This window comes from Panthera leo, chromosome D4 (assembly GCF_018350215.1).
Source record: "Panthera leo isolate Ple1 chromosome D4, P.leo_Ple1_pat1.1, whole genome shotgun sequence".
Lineage (NCBI taxonomy): Eukaryota > Metazoa > Chordata > Mammalia > Carnivora > Felidae > Panthera > Panthera leo.
In genome coordinates, this window is record NC_056691.1 from 2,286,294 (window position 1) to 2,308,284 (window position 21,991).

The 21,991-nt window shown below is 41.3% G+C and overlaps 1 protein-coding gene across 1 annotated transcript in view; it reads right to left on the bottom strand.

Moving 5' to 3' along the window:
- Positions 1-21,991, bottom strand: part of LOC122204797 (F-box/WD repeat-containing protein 12-like) — a 49,670-nt gene that overhangs the window by 9,767 nt on the left and 17,912 nt on the right. The gene's annotated exons all lie outside the window — the stretch shown is intronic.

The window sequence follows — 21,991 nt, forward strand, 5'->3', positions numbered from 1 at the left end:
TTTGAAAATGTTTGCTCACCTAATAAGTGAAAATAAAAGCCTCAACCTTTTTTTTTCTATTTTTAACTTTTTTTCCTCAAATTTTTGAAAAGCCTCATCCAATGTCACTTTCTTACCAGTTAGTAATTACATATTATTGACCATTTGTGCTGTTTTTTTCACCTACACTCTATGCTTCATATCATCTGCTATCAGTGCTTTGTTAAAGAAGATACAGTGTTTACTCACAATTTTTCATGGATCTTAATGTTACGATATTCTCTGGTTCAGATGTTTTGGTAATCTGAACAGACTTTTAGGTAAATCAAACCTATGTAATTTTTCTTGACTCAAAACCATTTAACTTTATACTCTTGCCTTCTGCATTAGTTTTTAATTATTCTAAATATATTTCTACTGAATGACATGGGAATAACTTGTTTTCTCTTCCTGACCAAGTCTTGAGTTTCTCAAATAGCTTCTCCTTCACTTATGTTTTATTTTTTTTAATTTATTTTTTTTTAATTAGCATATAGTGCAATAATGGTTTCAGGAGTAGAATCCAGTGATTCATCACCTACACATAACACCCAGTGCTCATCCCTGCAAGTGTCCTCCTTATTGCTCCTTGCCCATTTAGCCCATCCTCCCACCCACAAACCCTCCAGCAGCCCTGTTTGTTCTCTGTATTTAAGAGTCTCTTATGGATTTCCCCCTCTCTGTTTTTATATTATTTTTGCTTCCCTTCCCTTATGTTCATTTGTGTTGTATCTTAAATTCTACATGAGTGAAGGCATATTTGTCTTTCTCTAATTGCTCTTAGCATAATACACTCTAGTCCCATTCACATTGTTGCAAATGGCAAGATCTCATTCTTTTTGATTGCCGAGTAATATTCCATTGTCATACATATACCACATCTTTATCCATTCATCTGCCAATGGGCATTTGGGATTTTTCCATACTTTGTTACTGTTGATAGCACTGCTATAAACTTTGGGGTGCATGTGCCCCTTCAAAACAGCACTCCTGTATCCTCTGGATAAATACCTAGCAGTGCAAATGCTGGGTCGTAGGGTAGTTCTATTTTTCATTTTTTGAGGAACCTCCATACTGTTTTCCAGAGTGGCTGTACCAGTTTGCAATCCCACCAGCAGTGCAAAAGGGTTTCTCTTTCTCCACATCCTCACCAACATCTGTTGTTGCCTGAGTTGTTAATGTTAACCATTCTGACAGGTGTGAGCTGGTATCTCATTGTGGTTTTGATTTGTATTTCCCTGATGATGAGTGATGTTGAGCATTTTTTCGTGTGTCAGTTGGCCATCTGTATGTCTTCTTTGGAGAAGTGTCTATTCATGTCTTTTGCCCATTTCTTCACTGGATTATTTGTTTTTTGGGTGTTGAGTTTGGTAAGTTCTTTATAGATTTTGGATACTAACCCTTAATCTGATATGTCATTTGCAAATATCTTCTCGGTGTTTGGAAACCATTCCATTGGTTGCCTCTTAGTTTGCTGATTGTTTCCTTTGCCGTACAGAAGCTTTTTATCTTGATGAGGTCCAAATAGTTCATTTTTGCTTTTGTTTCCCTTGCCTCCAGAGACATGTCAGGTAAGAAGTTGCTGCAGCCGAGGTCAAAGAGGTTGTTGCCTGCTTTCTCCTCGAGGATTTTGATGGCTTCCGGTCTTACATTGAGGTCTTTCATCCATTTTGAATTTATTTTCTGTATGGTGTAAAAAAGTGGTCCAGGTTCATTCTTCTGCATGTGGCTGTCGAGTTTTCCCAGCACCACTTGCTGGGGAGACTGTCTTTATTCCACTGGATATTCTTTCCTGCTTTGTCAAAGATTAGTTGGTCATATGTTTGTGGATCCAATTCTGGGTTCTCTATTCTGTTCCTTAGATCTATGTGTCTGTTTTTGTGCCAGTACCATATTGTCTTGATGACTACAGCTTTGTAATACAGCTTCAAATCTGGAATTATGATGCCTCCAGCTTTGGTTTGCTTTTTCAGGATTGCTTTGGCTTATTCGGAGCCTTTTCTGGTTCCATACAAATTTTAGGATTGTTTGTTCTAGCTCTGTGACGAATGCTGGTGTTATTTTGGTAGGGATTGCATTGAATATGTAGATTGCTTTGGGTAGTTTTGACATTTTAACAATATTTGTTCTTCCAATCCATGAACATGGAATGTATTCCTTTTTTTTTTTTTTTTTTTTTTTTTTTTTTTTTGGTGCCTTCTTCAATATATTTCAGAAACTTTCTATAGTTTTAAGTGTACAGATTTTTCACCTCTTTGGTTAGGTTCATTCCTAGGTATTTTATAGTTTTGGTGCAATTGTAAATGGAATCAGTTCCTTGATATCTCTTTCTGTTGCTTCATTATTGGTGTATAGAAATGCAACCAATTTCTGTACATTGATTTTATATCCTGCAACTTTGCTGAATTCATGGATCACTTCTAGCAGTTTTTTTGGTGGAATATTTTGGGTTTTCCACATAGAGTATCATGTCTTCTTCAAAGAGTGAAAGTTTTGACTCCCTCCTTGACGATTTGCATGCCTATTATTTTTTGTTGTTGTTGTCTGATTGCTGAGGCTAGGATTTCCAACACTATGTTGAATAAGAATGGCGAGAGTGGACAGTGTTGTGACTTTATGCAGAAGCTCTCAGTTTCTCCCCATTGAGGATGACATTAGCGGTAAATCTTTCACATATGGCTTTTATGATCTTGAGGTATGATCCTTCTATCCCTACTGTCTTAAAGGTTTTTTTTTTTTTTATTTATTTTTGGGACAGAGAGAGACAGAGCATGAATGGGGGAGGGGCAGAGAGAGAGAGGGAGACACAGAATCGGAAACAGGCTCCAGGATCCGAGCCATCAGCCCAGAGCCTGACGCAGGGCTCGAACTCACGGACCGCGAGATCGTGACCTGGCTGAAGTCGGACGCTTAACCGACTGCGCCACCCAGGCGCCCCTTAAAGGTTTTAATCAAGAAAGGATGGGGTATTTTGTCAAATGCTTTCTCTTCTTCATCTATTTAGAGGATCATGTGGTTCTTATTCTTTCCTTAATTAATGTGATGTATCTCATGGATTGATTTGCAGATATTGCCTTGCATCCCAGGAATAAATTCCACTTGATCATGGTGAATAACCCTTTATTTTTTTATTTTTATTTTTTTTAATTTTTTTAACGTTTATTTATTTTTGAGACAGAGAGAGACAGAGCATGAACGGGGGAGAGTCAGAGAAAGGGAGACACAGAATCTGAAACAGGCTCCAGGCTCTGAGCTGTCAGCACAGAGCCCGACGCGGGGCTCGAACTCACAGACCGCAAGATCATGACCTGAGCCGAAGTCGGCCGCTTAACCGACTGAGCCACCCGGGCGCCCCGACCCTTTAAATGTATTGTTGGATCCAACTGGCTAGTATCTTGTTGAGATATTTTGCATCCATGTTCATGAGGGAATTGGTCTGTAGTTCTCCTTTTTAGTGGGGTCTTTGTCTGGTTTTGGAAATAAGGTAATGCTGGCCTTGTAGAATGAGTTTGGAAGTTCTCCTTCCATTACTGTTTTTTGGAACAGCTTCAAAAGAGTAGGAGTTAACTCTTCTTTAAATGTTTGGGGGCACCTGGGTGGCTCAGTTGGTTAAGCGTCCAACTCTTGATTTTGGCTCAGGTCATGATCTCAAGGTTTGTGAGTTCAAGCCCCACATCAGTGCAGAGCCTGTTTGGGATTCTTTCTCTCCTTCTCTCTGCCCCTACCTCACTCTTTCTCTCTCAACATAAATAAAATAAAACTTAAAAAAAAATAATCGTTTGGTAGAATTCCCCTGGAAAGCCATCTGGCCCTGGACTCATTTTTTTGGGAGATTTTTGATTACTAATTTGATTTCTTACATTTTTTTAAATGTTTATTTATTTTTGAGACAGAGACAGAGCATGAACAGGAGAGGGGCAGAGAGAGAGGGAGACACAGCACCCAAAACAGGCTCCAGGCTCTGAGCTGTCAGCACAGAGCCTGACACGGGGCTCGAACCCACGAACTGTGAGATCGTGACCTGAGCCGAAGTCGGATGCTTAACCAACTGAGCCACCCAGGCGCCCCATTAATTCAATTTCTTTGCTGGTTATGGGTCTGTTCAAATTTTCTATTCCTTCCTGTTTCAGTTTTGATAGTTTATATGTTTCTAGGAATTTTCCCATTTCTTCCAGATTGCCCATTTTATTGGCATATAATTGCTCATAATATTCTCTTATTACTGTTTGTATTTCTGCTGTGTTGGTTGTAATGTCTCCTCTTTCATTCTTGATTTTATTTATTTGGGTCTTTTCCTTTTTCTTTGTGATGAAACTGGATAGGGGTTTATCAATTTTGTTAATTCTTTCAAAGAACCAAAGAACCAGCTCCTGGTTTCATTAATCTGTGTTTTTTTTTTTTTTTTCTGGTTTCAATACCATTGATTTCTACTCTAATCTTTATTATTTCCTGACTTCTGCTGCCTTTGGGCTTTATTTGCTATTCTTTTTCCAGTCCTTTAAGGTGTAAGGTTAGGTTGTGTGTCTGAGACCTTTCTTCCTTCTTTAGGAAGGCCTAGATTGCTCTATACTTCCCTCTTATGACTGCCTTTGCTGCATCCCAGAGGTTTTTGATTTCCTCTTTAATTTCTTGGTTAACTCATTCATTCTTTAGTAGGATGTTCTTGAATCTCCAGGTATTCTTGGTTTTCCAAACTTTTTCTTGTGGTTTATTTTGAGTTTCATAATATTATGGTCTGAAAATATGGATGGTATGATCTCGATCTTTCTGTACTTGTTGAGGGCTGATTTGTGTCCCAGTATGTGATCTATTGTGAAGAATGTTCCATGTGTACTTGAGAAGAATGTGCTTTTAGGATGAAATGTTCTATTATCTATTAAGTGCATCCGGTCCAGTGTGCCACTCAAAGCCATTGTTTCCTTATTGATTTTCTGCTTACATGATCTGTCCTTTGTTGTAACTGGGGTGTTGAAGTCCCCTATTATTATGGTATCACTATCAATTAGTTTCTTTATGTTTGTGATTAATGAATTTATATATTTGGGTGCTTCCACTTGGGGGCATAAATGTTTACAATTATTAGATCTTCGTGGATAGGCCCCTTAATTATGATATAATGCCCTTCTTCATCTCTTGTTACAGTCTTCATTTTAAAATCTAAATTGTCTGATAGAAGCATGGCTACTCCAGCTTTCTTTTGTCCACCATTAGAATGATAGATGGTTCTCCACCCCCCTACTTTCAACCTGAAGGTTATCTTCAGGTCTAAAATGGGTCTCTTGGAAACAGCATATAGATGGATCTTGTTTTCTTACCCATTCTGTTACCTTGTGTCTTTTGATTGGAGCGTTTAGTCCACTGACATTTAGAGTGAGAACTGAAAGATATGAATTTAGTGCCATTATGTTGCCTGTAGAGTTCGAGTTTCTGGTGATGTTCTCTGGTCCTTTCTAGTCTTTGTTGCTTTTGGTCTTTTTAGTTTTGTTTCATCTTTCTCCACTCAGAGAGTCCCTTTTAAAATTTCTTGCAGGGCTGGTTTAGTGGTCATAAACTCCTTTAGTTTTTGTCTGGGAAACTCTTTATTTCTCCTTCTATTATGAATGAATCCAGCCTTGCTGGATAAAGAATTCTTGACTGCATATTTCTCCAATTAAGCACACTGAATATATCCTGCCACTCCTTTTTGGCCTTCTAAGTTTCTGTGTGTAGGTCTGCTGTGAACCTGATCTGTCTTCCCTTACAGGTTAAGGATTTTTTCCCCTTGCTGCTTTCATAATTCTTTTCTTGTCTGTGTTTTTTGTGAATTTGTGAATTTGACTATGATATGCCTTGTTGATGGTCAGTGTTTGTTGAATCTAGTGGAAGTTCTCTGTGCTTCTTGGATTTTGATGTCTGTGTCTTTCACCAGATTAGGAAAGTTTTCTGCTATAATTCTAATATAAACCTTCTATCCTTTTTCTCTCTCCATCTTCTGGGACTCCTATGATTCAGATGTTACTCCTTTTTAATGAGTCACTGAGTTCTCTAATTCTTATATTGTGCTCTTTTGCCTTAGTTTCCCTTTTTTTCTGCTTCATTATTCTCCAGAATTTTGTCTTCTATATTGCTGATTCTCTGCCCTGATTTGTCCATCCTTGCCACCATGGCATCTATTTGAGATTGTATCTCAGTTACAGCATTTTAAATTTTGTACTGACTAGATTTTACTTCTTTTATCTCTGCAGTAAGGGATTCTATGCTTTTTTTCAACCCCACCTAGTATTCTTATTATCGTGATTCTAAATTCTAGTTTAGACATCTTATATTTGTGTTGATTGTCATTTCTTCCTGTTCTTTTTGGGTGAATTCCTTCATTTTGTCATTATGGAGGAAGAAAAAAAGTTAATAAAATAAATAAAAATTAAAAACAACACAAAAAATCAAATAATGGAAGCTAGATCCTAGGTGTGTTTTAGTCTGGTTGTTGAAAGAAGCTTGATGTAATAGAGAAAAAAGGGAAAGAAAAAAAAGAAAATTAAAAGAAAAGGTAAGAAAAAGTTTAAAAATTTAAAAATATATATAATAGAATAAAATGAAGAAAGTGAAATAGAATTTTAAAATTTAGAAAAAATAAAAAACATAGTAAAAAGAACTTTAAAAAAGAAAAAAAGAAAAGAAAAATAAAATTTTCTCTTTCTGTATCCAAGAAAAAGGAGAAAAAAAAATTTAAACAAAGACAGGAGCAAAAAGAAACAAAAGAAACAAAAGATGAGCCAGCAAACAGATTGAAACCCAAATGAATCCAGTTTCCCTGGAAATAAAACTATGAAGCACTCTATAGTCTGTACACTAAGCAGGCAGAGTGACTTGTGCTGGTCTTCTAGGGGGATGTGCCTGGAGGGTACAGTTGGGCGGGGTTTGGTGTAATGGCTCCATTCTCCATTAGATGTCACTGCTTAGCTTACTGAGGTGGATCAGCGTGATGTACATGTGTATGTGTGTGTGTGCGCGTGTGAGTGGGGTGGGGTGGAAATGGCTTCACCTAGCTTCCTAGCCTCTGGCACAAGAACTTTGTGCTCTCACCGACTGGTAATCAAGCCCCCTGCTTTGTCTCAGGCTTCTGTCCACTCCCCACTTCTATCCTGTCTGTGTTCAAGCTGTCAGCCTGCCAGGTGCACCTCCCTTCCAAGTTTTAGCTCAGATGGGGCTGTATCTCCAAACCCCTCACTTCAGAGAACCCTAAGGCTTGGATGCCCCCTGACACTCTGGGGGAGGGTCTCGCTGAGCAATGGCCGGGTGCCAGCTTGCCCCAGAAAATGTTCAGCAATCACACTGCAACAAGAGGTTGAAAGATTGTGACAGATCACAACACACAGCCAGCATCAGGTTTCACCACACTGTGGCACCTTTGTCCCAATACCAGCAAACATGGCTGCTCTCCAGGGTCGGCTGGGACTTTTGCCTGTGGGGAGGCTGTATGGCCTCTACCAAATGCACTCCAAGCAGGGGAACCGCTTCTCATGTGGCCCACAGACCCCTTGGACCTCACTGCCTGCTCCTGGAGATTCATTCCTCACCAGAGCACTGCCAGATATTGAGCCCCAGAATTTCCAACTCTATGCTCCACTGTTTATAGAATCCTAATGGTAGTGAAACCCTCTTCTTTCTTCCCATGAATGTCTTTGGGGAACAGATTTATTGTTCAATCCTTTGTAAGAGTTTCCACTCTTTCTCTTTCTCGCCAGCTACTTTCCGGGGAGTGCTTTTCCTGCACGATCCTGGTGTGCTGCACTCTCCCCCTTTCCCTTTCTCTGCCCTCTCTTTGCAAAAACAGCTCCTTACCCTACACGGATTTTTCTCTCCCAGTTCACCTCTCCACCTCACATATCTGCCAAGTTCTGTGGCTCAAGTTATGCAGATTGTTGTGTTAATCCTCAGATAAAATTTCCTAGGTGTGCAAAATGGTTTGGTGTTGATCTGGCTGCATTTCAGGGATGAGACAAGCTGAGAACGTCTATGCTGCTCCGCCATCTTGGAAAAAAGACTTCACCTACTGTTTTAAAAGGACATCTTTCCACAGGCACTTACACATGGAACCTGTGTAAATTTTACATTTACACAAAGTCCTCTCCGGACTTTGTTTTCTGTTCAACTTACATAAAGATACCTGTTCTACTGGCCAAGAAAACACAAAAGCTTCACAATTGCAGAAAATGGCAGGCAACATTCAAACAAAGTCATTAGAAGGAAGAGAAAGTGAGTGAGAAGCAAAACTTTTTAGCTGATTCCCCAAAGAACAACCAGGAACCAAGATACCGGTAGCCACACCCCAACATGAATCAAGTTATCATAAAATAAGCATGTGCAGACATGAAAGAACACTCTGAATCAGAAATTTTACACTCAGACCGAAATGGACAAAAAGCCAAGATGTGAAATAAGAGTTAAATTAATTCAGGAAAGATTATGAAGAAAAAATTATCTTAAGAATAGCAATATGCCTAAGGGAGAATACATTCTACTGGACCCATAAGGACACTAAAGGGAAGAAGGAAAATGGGCAAGAGAACAAAGACGGAATAAAGAGTTAAGATGCATCCAAGAGTAGGTGTCCAAGAAGACAGGCAAAGACGAGCTAGTAAAAAGACAAGTGAAGCTCCTGCAGGAAAAGCAAACAATTAACAGACGAATACTTAAAACTCATGTACAATGAAACTTTCTGCAAATAAAACCTGAATCCATATACTGAGAGTACATATGTTCCTGGAAAATTCAACTCCAGACAGTCACCATAGACATCTCACAACAAAACTACTACCCTTTAAATATTTCAAAAATCGTATGGGTCTTTGATTTAAAAGTCCCAAGTGTCTAACAAGGAAAAGTCAAGGTCGGAGTAGACTTTTCAAAAGACACATACACAGTGAAATAATATTTTCACAAAATTCAAGACAAGTTGAGCCAGGGATTTAAGGCCCATCCAGGCCATCCTTCAAGCCTCCAGGCTACAGAAAAGCAGTGTCAGGCCCACTGGAATCTGCACAAGGATGCATCCACGAGACTTCCTTGGGGATCTACTAGAGAATGGGTCCCACCAGATCACAAGATACAGGGAAAATGTCACAGAACTGGTGTGGCTACTACGTACAGTACACTATGGGTCAAAGAATTAAAAAAAGAAAAAAAAAAGGAGACAAGGAAAAGGTGTGTAAATGTTGCATGTTCTCAAAAAGGTGGGAATAATGGACCTTCAAAAGTGGGAAGACAAGGGCGAAGTATCAAAGTAGAATAAGTTCACCGATTGCCATGGGAGGTAAGTGGTATCATTTAAAGCCAACAAAATAGTACATAGGCTTGAATAGAGAAAATGGAGACAGAAAGTATTAAGACAAAGGTAACCACCCCCACAAAAATACAAACCTTTCTAAATAACATAAGATATCACCACTACCCAAAAACATGTAAAAATGGGAAAACATATTCAGAGAAAGGAGCTCAGTGATGGGCCACATCACACCCTAAATGTGACATAAAACAAAAGTTGAGATCAGGCACGTAAGTTACACTGTTCATTATAAATGGCTTAACTCACTTTGTTAGAATAAAAAGATGATCAGATTGATGAACAAAAGAAAACATGGCTGAATATTCAAGAGGCTCAATCAAAACAGAAAGTTTAACCATGATGGAAGGGTAATGGTGTGCCAGGCACACACAAATCCTTGGAAAGCAGGTGAAGTGGGCCTGATACCAGAAAAGGGAGGACTCAGGCCCAAAGTAGGAAATGCAACAATAGACACTTCCCCACACTGTGAAAATAAACAAAAGGAAACCTCATTTAGAATGGAGTCCACCCGGGTAGCTCAGTTGGTTGAGTGTCAACTCTTGGCTTCAGTTCGGGTCATGATCTTACAGTTTGTGAGTTCGAGCCCTGCACTGGGCTCTGTGCTGACAACACGGAGCCTGCTTGGGGTTCTCTCCCCTCCCTCTAGCTCTCTGCCCCTCCCCGACTCGTGCTCCCTCTCTCTCAAAAAAAATAATAATAAAATAAGATGGGAGTCAGGAGGTGGGCATTGGGAGTGCTCATGCCAAACACTGGTTGTTACTTGTAGACCCAACAAGAAGAGAAGGAGCTCACAGGTGGATGCTACTGTACTACCCCAGCAGGAGGGAGGAAGGTTCCTTCCTCACCAGTACAGCCTAGCCAATGAGAGGCAGTCACAGCTCAGCCAATGAGAAGCCACTCAACTTCCGGCTCCCAGTTCACTCCAACAGACTTTTAGTTTACAACAGCTCCTCCCTATACCCCCTTTCCTCTATAAAAGAGCCTCTCTCTCCTTTATTTTCTGGACTCAGCTATAGTTTTGCCATGACCAGCTTGTCTTGAATTGCAATTCCTTGCTATTCCCAAATAAACCCATTTTTGCTAATAAAATAACTGGAAGTTTTATTTTCAAAGTTAACAATATTAAAGGCTGTAATTCACAACAAAGAAATAAAACCTATTACACCTATTAAAGAAACACCCCCAATCACCTTTATGAAGCAGATACAAGGAGAAACAGAGTGAAACACAATAATACTTAAATATTTATGGGGCGCCTGGGTGGCTCAGTCGGTTAAGCATCCGACTTCGGCTCAGGTCATGATCTCGTGGTTCGTGAGTTCGAGCCCCGCATCGGGCTCTGTGCTGACAGCTCAGAGCCTGGAGCCTGCTTCAGATTCTGTGTCTCCCTCTCTTTCTGGCCCTTCCCCTCTCTCTCTCTGTCTCTGTCTCTGTCTCTGTCTCTCTCTCTCTCAAAAGTAAATAAACATTAAAAAATAATAAATAAATATTTATGAATATATTGTGACTTTTCGAGAGGGGGGAGGAAAAGAAAGAGAGACAGAGAGGAAGGGAGAGAGAAAGAAAGAAAATCCCATGCAGGCTCCATGCCCAGCACAAAGCCCCACATGGGGCTTGATCCCACAACTGTGAGATAATGACCTGAACTGAAATCAAGAGTCAGTTGTTTAACTGACTGAGCTACCCAGGTGCCCCAGAATTAAATATATTATTATATAAAAATAAATAGTAACAATGCTCGCAGTCTAAGGCAGGCCAAGTAGACAAACAGTAAATAAATATAAGACCTAACAATATAATTAATGACAGAATTTGGATCTTTGCATCATAATAATGGAGAATACCCCTTCCCTGCATGCACACACAAACTTTCACAGAACTTGAATATATCATCACAAAGAAATCTCAGTAAATTCTATATGGTAAAGTAATACAACAGTCCCTGATCACAATGATCACAATGAAATGAAATGAAACTAGAAATTAATGGAAATATTAAATAAAATAGACAAGGTGCCAGCTAAAATAAGCACAAAAAATGGGAAAAAGGACATATATACAGAAAGAAATGACAAGGGGAAACAAATGTTCAAACAGGAAATTTAGGGAAAGAATCTCTAAAGAGTATTCTAGACAACTGTATGCATAAAAAAGTTGAAAGCCTAGATACAGTGGGTAGTTTAATACAATATATTAAAATTTGATCCTAGCAGAGAAAGAAAAGCTTGAACAGACCAATTTCCATAGAAGACACTGAGAAAACTGTTTTAAAACTTCCCCACAAGAAAAGCACCCAGCACCAAATAATGTCAAAAATAAATTCTACCAAACTGAAAAAACCATATAATCCCAATGTAACTTAAATTGTTCCAGGGCATTAAAAAAGAATAAAAATGTGCAGATTCCTCAAATGAAGTATAGCATTTATATGTAAACCTGATAAAGGAAGCTACAAAACACTAAAGACCTACTTCACATAGATCCAAAATCCAACTAAAATACTAGCATTTAAAAAGCACTTTAAAAAGAAATATATGGGGTGCGTGGGTGGCTCAATTGGTTAAGTCTCCAACTTTGGGTTGGGTCGTGATCTCGCAGTTAGTGAGCTCGAGCCCAGCGATGGGCTCTGTGCTGGCAGCTCAGAGCCTGGAGCCTGCTTTAGATTCTGTGTCTCCCTCTCTCTTTGTCCCTCCCCCACTCGTGCTCTCTCTCTCTCTCAAAAAAAAAAAAAAAAAAAAAAAAAAAAATATATATATATATATATATATACACACATATATATGTATATATTAAAAAAAGGAAATATATGATTTAATACTTTAAAATCTAAAAACATCACCATAATAAACCTAAGAAGAAAAGTCCTGTAATTATATCTGCATGCTGAAAAAGCCTTTCACAAAATTCTACACCTTATCATGATTTTTAAAAACTAATAGTGAAGTTGGTGGGAATGCAAACTGGTGCAGCCGCTCTGGAAAACAGTGTGGAGGTTCCTCAAAAAATTAAAAATAGAATTACCCCACAACCCAGCAATAGCACTACTAGGAACTTATCCAAAGGATACAAGAGTGCTGCTTCATAGAGATACACGTACCCCAATGTTTATAGCAGCACTATCAGCAATAGCTAAATATGGAAAGAGGCCAAATTCATCAACTGATGAAAGGATAAAGAAGATGTGGTTTATATATAATGGGATACTACTTGGCAATGAGAAAGAATGAAATCTTGCCATTAGCAACAACAGGGATGGAATTGGAGGGTATTATGCTAAGTGAAATTAGTCAGAAAAAGACAGATATTATGTTTTCATTCATATGTGGAATTAGAGAAACTTAACAGAAGACCACAGGGGAAGGGAAGGAAAAATAAGTTACAGAGAGGGAGGCAAACCATAAGAGACCCTTAAATACAGAGAACAAACTGAGGGTTGATGGGGGTGGGGGAAATGGGTGATGGGCATTGAGGCGGTCACTTGTTGGGAGGAGCACTGGGTGTTGCATGTAAGTGATGAATCACGGGAATCTATTCCCAAAGCCAAGACTACACTGTATATACCGTATGTTAGCTAACTTGACTATGAATTATTTTTAAAAATACGCTTTTATATAGTTTTTTTTTTTTTTTTTTTTTATTTAATTTTTTTTTTTCAACGTTTTTAATTTATTTTTGGGACAGAGAGAGACAGAGCATGAACGGGGGAGGGGCAGAGAGAGAGGGAGACACAGAATCGGAAACAGGCTCCAGGCTCCGAGCCATCAGCCCAGAGCCTGACGCGGGGCTCGAACTCACGGACCGCGAGATCGTGACCTGGCTGAAGTCGGACGCTCAACCGACTGCGCCACCCAGGCGCCCCAATATAGTTTTAAAAAATCTTAAAAAAACTAACTCTGAAAGACTGTTGTATTTGATACTTGCTGCCTGGTAATGAATTTGTAATGGTTATTTCTATTATCTAAAAGGTGTAAATATCTAGAGAGTTTTCAAACCAGAAACTGTCGCTTCTCTCTTCCACTCACATGCGCATCTAATAAAACTCATGGACTCTTTTTGAGAAAAAACAAAACAAAACTAATAGTCAAATAGTCATTGATGGCTTTTTCATTAACATCATTCCTGAAGCCAGCATCCCCCTCCCCCAGAGCGAAGCTCTCCAGGTCGGCCCACTATGCTCAGCTACATGGAGAAATGGCCACCAGTGCCAGCACTAATTAACATTTCCTGGAAGTATTAGCCAGAGCAGTCAGAGAAAAGAAAGCTGGATGCCGAAGGCTTGGAAAAAATAAGTATCTCTACTTTTGGATGATAAAGTATTTACCTAAAAAAAAAAATGAAGAGAATCCACTCATGCTCTGTCACTCTCTGCCTCTCAAGAATGAATAAATGTTAAAAAAAAAAATTGGAAAAAAAAAAGGGGGTGCCTGGGTGTCTCAGTCAGTTGAGTGTCCGACTTCAGATCAGGTCATGGTCTCGCAGCTCCTGAGTTCAAGCCCCGCGTCGGGCTCTGTGCTGACATCTTGGAGCCTGGAGCCTGCTTCGGATTCTGTGTCTCCCTCTCTCTCTGCCCCTTCCCCACTCATGCTCTGTCTCTCTCTGTCTCTCATGAATGAATAAACGTTATAAATTAAGAGAATCAATTATAAAATAAATGCAAGTAGGAGAATTCAATAAGATGACAGAATATAAAACGAACAACATGGGAATGTGAGCTGGTGCAGCCACTCTGTAAAACAGTATGGAGGTTCCTCAAAAAACTAAAAATAGAACTACCCTACGACCCAGCAATTGCACTACTAGGCATTTATCCACGGGATACAGGTGTGCTGTTTCGAAGGGACACTTGCACCCCCATGTTTATAGCAGCACTATCAACAATAGCCAAAGTATGGAAAGAGCCCAAATGTTCATCGATGGATGAATGGATAAAGAAGATGTGGTATGTATATACAATGGAGTATTACTCGGCAATCAAAAAGAATGAAATCTTGCCATTTGCAACTACGTGGATGGAACTAGAGGGTATTATGCTAAGTGAAATTAGTCAGGGGAAGACAAAAATCATATGACTTCACTCATATGAGGACTTTAAGGGACAAAAACATGAACATAAGGGAAGGGAAACAAAAATAATATAAAAACAGGGAGGGGGACAAAACAGAAGAGACTCATAAATATGGAGAACAAACTGAGGGTTACTGGAGGGGTTGTGGGAGGGGGGATGGGCTAAATGGGTAAGGGACACTAAGGAATCTACTCCTGAAATCATTGTTGCACATATGCTAACTAATTTGGATGTAAATTTTAAAAAATACAAAAATAAAATTAAAAAAAAAAAAAATCAAAAAAAAAAAAAAAAAAAAAAAAGAACAACAGCAGCCTTCATTTAAACAAACACCATCTGGTTAGAAAACAATAGGACAGGGGCGCCTGGGTGGCTCAGTCGGTTAAGCGGCCATCTTCGGCTCAGGTCATGATCTTGCAGTCCGTGAGTTCGAGCCCCGCGTCGGGCTCTGTGCTGACAGCTCAGGGCCTGGAGCCTGTTTCGGATTCTGTGTCTCCCTCTCTCTGACCCTCCCCCGTTCATGCTCTGTCTCTCTCTGTCTCAAAAATAAATAAACGTTAAAAAAAAAAAAAAAGAAAGAAAACAATAGGACAGAAAATACTCTCACATATCAGTGGAACAAAAAAATAAATAAAATACTTTGGAATAAAGTTAACAACAAGAAATGTGCTAAACTAATCTGAGGAAAAAAATATAAATCACTTCTGAAGAACAAAAAAGCAAACCTGAATTAATGGAAATACATCATTTATTCTTGGACAGACTTTGCATCATAAAGATGTCCATTTTCTCCATGTTGGTATTTAAACTGAACTTGGTATCAATGAAAACATCATTTTCTTTCTAGGAGATAGAAAGTTCATATGAAAAATAAACATGAAAGTAGCTAAGGAAACCTTGAAAAAATAAAAGGGGAGGCAGACTTACTAGATATCACAACCATAATCCAGTTCTGCAACATCTCCATCATCTAAAAAGTTGTGTCCTTTATCAGTCCCTTCCATACCTAAGGACCACCAGTCTGCTGACAGTACAGATTATTCTCTTGGGACTGGACTTCCCAGAAATAGAATCCTACAGTATATCCATACTCTGTTGTAGCTGGTTTCTTTCGCTTGGCATGTTTCTGAGTTTCATCCACGTTGCTGCACAGATCCACAACCTTGTTCTTTTTCCATGCTGAGTAATATTCCACTGTACACATATACCATTTTTATAAATCCATTCACCTGTTGATAAGCACTTGGGGTGCATCCAATTTGGCTATTATTACTAAAACTCCTACAAATATTTGTGTACAAGTCTTTTTGTGTAAAGATTTTTGTATCTCGTGGGTAAATACCTAAAAGAGAAAACTGCTGGAAAATATGGTAAGCATTTTTTAATACTAAAATAATTGTCAAACAATTCTCCAAAGTGCTGTGCTGCATCTTTGTAAACACGTGTTTAATTTCAGCTCTTTAGGACAATATGGTGCTGGATCTCACCATGGTTCTAAGTTGCATCTCACTGATGACTGATGGAGCTTCTCTCTCCATGTGCTAATGGCTACCTGTTTATATTCTTTTGTGAAGTGTTCAAATCTTCTGCCTAGTTTAAAAGTGGGGCTGTCTCCTACCTACTGAGTGATAACAGCTCTTTATATATTCTAGACAAAGTCCTGAGACAGTTTGCATTATTATAAATTTTTTCTCCTAAGTTTTGCCTTTTCTTTTGCTGAACAATGCTTTCAAAGAGCAAAGTTTCTCAACTTGAAGTGCAATTTATTTTTTTCTTATACAGTTAGTGCTTTTTGTGTCCTAAGAAATCTTTACCTAGGAAAATTTTCTCGTCCACCAAAAAAAAACCTATTAAAATTAAAAAACAAGCTTAGTAAGGCTGCTAGATACAAAATACACAAAATTCAAATGTATTCCCATGTATGTTTATATAGAAATAATTTTTATGTGTGCTATAGTATGTAAAGCAATTTATAAATGCATAGTTTTGCATTTATACTATGCATTTATAAATTATTTACACATTTCCATATATTTCTATATATGCTATATTCTAGCAAGGACAAATTGGAAAATTATTTTTTTAAACAATAACATTTAAAATAGTATAAAATACAAATAAATAATTTTAATAAAATATATGCAAGCCCTCTTCACTTAAAACTACAAAACTTTGTTGAGAGACATAAGTAAAGTCCCCTCTAAATGGATATGTTTTGGGGCGCCTGGGTGCCCCAGTCGGATAAGTGTCTAACTTCAACTTGGGTCATGATCTCACAGCTCATAGGTTCAAGCCCCGTGTCGGGCCTGTGCTGACAGCTTGGAGCCTGGAGCCTGCTTCGGATTCTGTGTCTCCCTCTCTCTCTGCCCCTCCCTCACTTGTGCTCTGTCTCTCTCTTGCTCTCTCTCTCTCAAAAATAAACATTAAAAAAAACTTTATAATAGAGACATATATGCCTTATTATGACTTAGATTACATATTTAGATGTCAGCTGTCCCCAAATTAATCTACAGATTCAATGTCATCAAAATCTCAGTAAGCAGTTTAATAGAAATTGACAAGCTGACTTGAAAATTTTTAGAAATCTAATTTTGAAATAAGAAAATGCTAGAGGGGGCACCTGGGTGGCTCAGTCAGTTGGGCATCAGACTTCAGCTCAGGCCATGATCTCGTGGCTCATGAGTTCAAACCCCGTGTCAGGCTCTGTGATAACAGTTCAGAACCTGGAGCCTGCTTTGGATACTGTGTCCCCCTCTCTCTCTGCCCCTCCCCTGCTCACACTCTGTCCCTCTCATTCTCCGAAAAATAAACATTAAAAAAGAAAGAAAGAAAGAAGCTGCTAGAGATCATGACTTACTTTAACGAGAGCCTGTGTCTTAAAGACAGACACACAGAGCAGTGGAAATGGATTCACACATGATGTTGGTATACTGACAAACAAAAGTGCTGATGTAATTCAGTGAAGAAAGGATGGCCTTTCCTACATGTTCCGGATATCCATTTGTAAATAAAAAAGAACCTCAATGCTGACCTTGCACACACACATAATTTAACTTTAAACGATCTACATGTTGCACTTCCAAGTAATGCATGGGTAAGAGAAGTCACACAAAGCTGAGTCTAGGTGCCAGGGTTTCACCTGGGGGCCCACTAGGGTTGTTGGCAGCTCAGTCCCTTGTGGCTGCAGGCAGAACTGAAGTCTCCCTGGTGGTGAGGGGTGGGGCGTTCCTGGTTCCCAGGCCCCCCCCCACATGGCAGCCAATGACCGGTTCACGTGAGTTGCCCCCAGGGCTCCAGCCTCTGACTTCTTCTGTGTCCAGCCAGAGAAAACTCTCTGCCTTCAAAGCACTCATGGGATTTCAGTGGGCCCACCCAGATCATTTTCCTTTAGCTGTGTAACAAACTTCTCATAATGCCTGTAGATTTGACCAGTCTCCTTGAAATCCCACAAATGTTGTTCTATATATGTTCAGGCCAATTTTGAGGTGCATCCAAAATTAGCTTTGCTGTATCTTCCTAGGAGGCTGATCTAATTATTATTGCAAAGTGTCCCTGAATATCTAGCAATGACTTTCATCTTGAAGTCTTCTGACCTAACATTAATAGCTTATCAGCCTGCTTTTGGTTAGCATCTCCAGTGCGTGTCCTCTTCTCATCCTTTTCATTCCAAACGTCCTTAAGTGCTGTTTTTTGTTTTTTGGGTTTTTTAAAAGATTTTATTTTTAATAAATCTCCACACCCAATATGGGGCTTGAACCTACAACCCTGGTGTCAAGAGTCGCACGCTCTACCAAATGAGCCAGGCAGAGGCCCCAAAGTGTTCCATTTTAGAGTCTTATATTAACTTCTTAGGGCTGCAATAACAAATCAGGTGGCTTAAAAATACATATATACATTTTTAATTCTCTCATGGTTTTAGAGGCTAGAAGCCCAAAATCAAGGTGCCGGCAGGGGTCTTTCCTTCTAAAGACTCTAGGGCTTTCCTTGACTTGTCTGCCTCAGTGTGCACAGGGCTTTCTCTGTGTGTCTGTGTCTTCTCCTCCCTTTATGACAGCCCAACCTAAATCCAGGATGACTTTACCTGAGATCCTTAACCAGACACCATTTCCAAATAAGGTCACATTCTAAGGCTCTGTGTAGACATGAATTTGGGGGGTGGTGAGTGGGGATACCCTTTACCATCCTCTCCAGGTACATGTACAGAATTAGCAATCTCCAAATCTGAGCCAAATCTCACTAGGGAATTGACCCTGCCCCATCCTCCTACAGGGCAACCCAAAACACACGAGTGCCTGTGGCCAAAGCCTGCTGTCCACACAACAACCCATCCGGCGAATGCTGCCGGCCACATCTGGGCCCTGTGGTGTGGCTGGTACTCAGAGGGCCTGAGCCCCCGACTTCCCAGGGAGGCGTTATGTCTTGGGGATGTGGGGGCAGCACCTTGCAGGCTCAGCACAGCCACAGAAGCCTCCCTGTTGACCTAAAAATGGCCTGCCTGGGTCATGTTGGGCTTTCCCTCTGCACAAGGAAGGAGCTTCCTGTTGTCCTCAGACCCTTGTCACATGCAAGGACCCTGGAGAAGGCCACCCTCTAGATAAACAGGAAAGAGCGATCCCGCAGTGTACAGGCCGCACTGCTGCCATCGCACGTGAAGGGCCCACCACCGCAGCCCACCTGCTAACGGGAACATCCCTGATAAATGTGGACCTGACTTCGGGCGGTCACCTTAGCCCGGGAAGCCCCAAGTAAGGACCAGCCACAGATGCACATTTACGCTCTCAGGCCATTGCCAGCGCTGCAGCCATGTGGCCAGAAACAAAGCGTCTCGTCCAAAATTCTCCCTCTTGGTGAAGACCTCAGGAACCCTGGACTCCCCGCCCCCCCAAGACATAAATGGCCATCACACATGTCTCCGCACACAGCACACACCGCCTCCCCTCTGGAGACCCAGACATACCAACAGCGACCAAGGTACTCACTTCACTTCTCAAATACACAACACTTGAGCTCCCAAACGAACCTTATGAACCTCATGGGGCACCGCACAAATGGCTGGCTTACACAAGTCCTGGTTCAAGGAGATAAAATCTGCACATTTCAGCCATCGGCCCGAAGACAGAATTACAGTAAAGTCATCAGAAGGGAAGCATATTAGAGTCCGACTCCATCTTTGATGTTTGGTTGCTGACAGCTTTCAGGCCTGCTGGTCCCCCGGCTCTGTTCCCAATCAGGCCGAGCAGATAAAGAGCACCTGCGGAGAATTCGACCCACAGAAACCCGGCCCCTGCGCACTAGCCCTCCCACCACCTACTCCACCCACAGGAAGAGTAAGCCAGTCACTTGCTGGCCTCCAGCCATTCAGACCAGCCTCCTGGGAGCCACTGTCCCCAAAAGCAGATTGTTATATGGCAGATTACCTCTTCATATCCTCTTGGGGCTCATGTGGCTTCATCAGGCTTGATAAGCCAAATTTGGTGCCAGAGTTGATCCTACCCCTTTTCCTCTCACGATTTAAAGGTTACACGCTCCTCCATTTCTCTCTGGGAGTCAGGGGACAGGCTGCTACATGCAGCCTTGCCTTATAGACGTCCCTGCCCATCAGTACATGACTCAGCCCGCCCAATTCAAGGATCTTGGGCTGTTTAGTGCTTCCTAAACTTCTCCTAATGTAAATGCTGACATCACAAATATTTTTTCTGCACCTAAGTTTAAAATCCACAAGACATGGTTACTGCTGTTCTACAGTCGGTACCCTCAGATCTCCTTGGCTCCACCAGTGCTGTTCATCAACGTCTCCCGACACCCTGGGATACCAGCTTTGCTCATCTTCCTTCTGCTTCAAGTCCCACGCCTGTCCTTCTCACTGGTGGTGTGGCTGGTGCTAATTCTCCATTTTATCTGACATGCCTTTATTCCCCTTCATTCCTAAAGGGCACTTTCTCTTCTAGAATTCCTGGCCGGTAATTATTTCTTCCAAGATACCATTCTACTGTCTCTGAGGTCCCATAGTTGCTGTTAACAAGTCAGATGCTGAAGGCAGTCTACGTCCCCAGGCTGCTTTCCTGGTCCTTGGATAATCTTCACTCTGACGGGCCCGTGTGCTTCCTTGGTCCTTGGATAATCTCAGTTCACTCTGACAGGCCCGTGTGCAGATCTATTTTGGTTTATCCCCTTTGGGGTTCACAGGCCTTCTTGATTCCAGAGATTAACGTCCTTAGTCTACTTTAGGAAAACGTCTGCCGTCACCTCTTCAAATGTTGCCTTTGACCCATGCACTCCCTCACCTGCTCCTGCTACCAAATACCAGAATTTGTCATGGGTCTTCCTCTATGGCCTTGCTACTCAAAGTGTCGTCTGCGGACAGGCAGTACCAATACTACCAAGAAGCTTGTTAAAAAGTCAGAATTTAGTCACCCCCAGGGACTCATCGAATCAGAATCTGCATTTAAACAACATCTCGGTGGTTCACAACCCACCAAAGCCTGAGGAGCACTGTCTACATCTCCTCCCCTCTCTTCCCATTCACCTCACTCGACATCCCCATGTCACTCCAGGTAACCTCTCTTATGAACTTTTCACTGATGCAGAAAACACATAGACAGAAAAGTGCACAAAACACAAATATAGCGCTCCATACGTTGTTACAAAGCAAATATTCACGTCGCCATGCAAGTAAGAAACAGGATGTTGCCAGAGGCCCACAAGCTCCCCTATGCCCCCCATCTTGGAGTGATTCCACTGTCCACCCTGCTATGACCCCCAGCCCCCGAGCTAACCTTTGTGCCCCATTTCTCTGTTCTGGAATTTCTACTTGGCTCTTTTCTAAATCTGTTGCGTCGTTTTTCATAGTTCTGAGCTCTCTGTTCAAAGTCACCTCCCTGGACACAGAGGCCACAGCTGTCTCAGTGTGCAGCAACTGCAGCGTCTGAAACCCTGTGGCTCTCCCGACGTCACCCGCGGTTCACCCAGCCACTGTGGCTGGTACTAGTTCCTCTCTCGTGGTCCCCTTAGCTCTAAGTGTGTGCTGAATGCTACGCTTGCAAACGGAAATAACATGAGGTCTCGGTGGTGTTATCCTGGTCCAGGAAGGATTTTCGCAAACTCCTCCCAGGTGGCCAGGATGCCAGGCTGCAGCCAGGGCGGGCAACTGCCAACCTTCACACCCTCCTCTTGGGCCATACCACTTGACAACCCCCAAGTAAAAGGGGAGGCACGGGGCCTGACCCTCAGTGGCCCCGCACCCCAACTCGTCCCCTCAGCTCTCAAAGGCCTGTGGCCTCTCGGCTGCCTGGGGAAAGCGTCTCCAGGGCAAAGCAGCCGCAGCGTTGGGCTCAGCACTTGGTCTCCGCCGCATCTCCTGAACCTCGGTCCAGACCCTTTTGCTGCACCTAGCTCTCTGCTCTCCACTACTGTGTGCGCTCTAACTTCTCCAACTGCCCTTCGCGGACAAGTAACTGGGCATCACACCGTCTACCACTCCCAGGGACAGCCCACGGCCTCCTCATTTGCGTGACAGATTCTCAAACGCATCTGGGGATACCAATCACACTTATTCTAAAGTCTTCAACAACTGCAGAGTGGTT